Consider the following 2851-nt stretch of genomic DNA (forward strand, 5'->3'; position numbering starts at 1 on the left):
GAATCGATCTTCATTGACAACGCCTTTAGTTGAGCAGTGATAGTCATAGCTATATCCACTTCCAGAACTCCTGCTACCTTGCCATGTGGCAATCTCTCGGTTGGATACTGAAATTCATTAGCAGCCACCAGTTCAATTAGACCATAAGCTTCCTTATAGCTCTTTGCCCATAATGCTCTACCTGATGCTGCATTAAGCATGTGTCTAGACTGTGCTCCCAAACCATTGTAAAAATAATTGATGATCATCCAATCAGGCATGCCATAATGAGGACACTTACTAAGCATCTCCTTGTAGCGCTCACAAGCCTCACATAGATTTTCTCCCAATTGCTGCACAAATTGAGTAAGAGCATTCCTGAGTGCAGCTATCTTCGCCATAGGGAAGAATTTAGTAAGAAACTTCTGAGCAAGATCCTCCAAGTAGTGATAGAACAAGCTGGTAGGGAGTGTAACCAGCTCTTAGCCTTATCCCTCAGAGTGAATAGAAACAGTCTTAGTTTCACAACATCTTGAGAAACATTATTGAACTTGAAGGTGTCACAAATATCGATGAAATCCCTAATGTGCATATTGGGATCTTCCGTTGGAGAACCCCCAAACTGGACTGAATTCTGTACCATCTGAATCGTGCTAGCCTTGATTTTAAAAGTATTAGCCGTGATGAATGGTCTGATAATGCTAGACTGAATATCATTGATCTTCGGTTGAGAATAATCCATCAAAGTTTTCGGATTTTCTAATGGTTCTCCCATTGCAATGATAACTAGGGTACCTGAAACACACGACTAAAGTAAACCTTTTAAGTAAGAGAGTCTAAGTCAGTGAACTTTAACGACCACTGATGTCAAGACTAAAAATTAACACCAAGTCCCCAGCAGCGGCGCCAAAAACTTGTTAGGGCCAAAATACGCACTAAAATTACATGCAAGTATACGCGTTCGCAAGTAGTATAAGATATAAATCAGATTCATTTCCACAGGGACCGGTTTAGGTTAAGTTCAAATTATGCACCTATGCAATAATGGTATGGCTGTCGTTCAATGTTAAGACAATTAAAAGTTGAGATATTTATAACTAAGATTAAACTAACATACAATTAACTACGAATAAAAGTGATTGAATTAACTGTATGAGACAAATATGGGATTCTAACTTCATTACTACTTCATTCAAAGTCATTGTTCTTAACCTTAGCATGCAATGGTGATGATAAATAATCAGATAACACGAAAGTAGTAAATTCCAACTTTCGTTGTACGAATACCCTACTACCATACATCCACAAAAGAGATAAAACCTGAATAGATACCAAATATGTTGAGACCCTATATGTGTAGAGAATTTGACAACATAACGGTTTAATGTGCAAGTTATCGATCTATCGTGATTACATAGGGCAAGTAAGATGGTTAAAATTACCTACGAATCATGCATAATAATTATACATGAACCTATGCAAGCATGGAAAGTTCTAAATCTCTATATTCACTGTCACTTCAATAGAGATTAACACATTATCTTATATGTTAGCTACGCACATAAGACGAATAAGCACAACCAATAATAGGATATCAATAAATCACCTCACACCAAGATATTGAACAAGTTAACTATATAAATCCATAAGTAAATCCGAACGATTAGTTCATCACCGAACTCATCGTCACCATGGGTTCCAATGAAAATATGATAATAAACAATATAAGAGTATTAGGGTTTAAAGACAAATCGAAAACAAACAACCAAGTATCAACTATACTGAAAAAAACAAAAGTCTTATTCTCCGTAGCCGTCTCGTGCTCTCTAGGTCTTCTTATTGCTCTCCCTTCGCTCCTTGTTAAAAAAGTCTTTTTATCACTCTATATAAGCCCCTAGTGGACCTGGACTCTTAAAACCATCAAATTCTACTAAAATCAGGATTCTGGGGCAAAAAGTGCGGGGCGGCCACGCTAAAATCAGCGCGGGTGTGCTGGTTTTTTGGCAGAAAGTCGGCGCAGGCGCGCTGGTTTTGGGGCAGTCGCGCAGGGTTTCTCGATTTTTCTGTTGATTCTTCTTTTGGCCGTATCTTGAGTTCTGCTCATCAGAATTAGGCGATTCAACTACCCACACGAAACTAACAATATTATATTCAACTTAAGAATGGCCTAGGCTTCCAATTCTTAGCTCTTTTCAGCATATTGTTTTGAAAAGCTCCTTTCTGCATTTAACTGATGCCTGAAATGCAATAACACAAAAACATATAAAAAATACTAACAACTTGAGTCCAAAACACCAACTTAAGCTTGTAATGAAGCGTTCCAAGTAGATGTAAAATCCACTTATCACTTACTCACCCATTCAGCAATTTTTTTCTTCATATTTGGCCACCAAAAATTTTCTTTTTAATCTCTATACATTTTCGTACTTCCGGGATGAATTGAATATCTAGAGTTGTGAGCGTCTCGAAGAATTTCATCTTTCAGTTCTTTGACATTGGGTATCCATATTATGGAAGAAAATATTAAGATTCCTTTATCATCCTTCTGACTCCCTATCTCTTCTCCTGTCAACTCATCTTGTTCATGGCTCATTACCTCTTCTTGACATCTTCTTATTTTCTCCAATAATTCGGGTTGAAAAGACATTACATAGAACACATCTGTAGATATACTTGAAATAGTGACCTCTATCTCAAGCTTCTCAAATTTTTTGATCAATTCCTCAGATGAAGTGTTGCCCAATAATAATAGAATTGTTTATGGGGGGTTGGATACAATTGTATAAATGTTTCAAACAAATATAAAAATATAATAGTTCTTTATATTTCTTAGAAAAACTGTTACAAACTCTCTCAAGAAATACTAATATTC

At 36.5% G+C, this 2851-nt stretch overlaps 1 non-coding gene across 1 annotated transcript; it reads left to right on the forward strand.

Annotated features, from left to right (window-relative positions):
* The first annotated feature begins 258 nt into the window (after positions 1-258).
* Positions 259-365, forward strand: LOC141663150 (small nucleolar RNA R71). Its single transcript, XR_012551234.1, has one exon. It is a non-coding gene; the product is annotated as a small nucleolar RNA R71 (small nucleolar RNA).
* The last annotated feature ends 2486 nt before the right edge of the window (positions 366-2851 follow it).

This window comes from Apium graveolens, chromosome 5, assembly GCF_009905375.1.
Source record: "Apium graveolens cultivar Ventura chromosome 5, ASM990537v1, whole genome shotgun sequence".
Lineage (NCBI taxonomy): Eukaryota > Viridiplantae > Streptophyta > Magnoliopsida > Apiales > Apiaceae > Apium > Apium graveolens.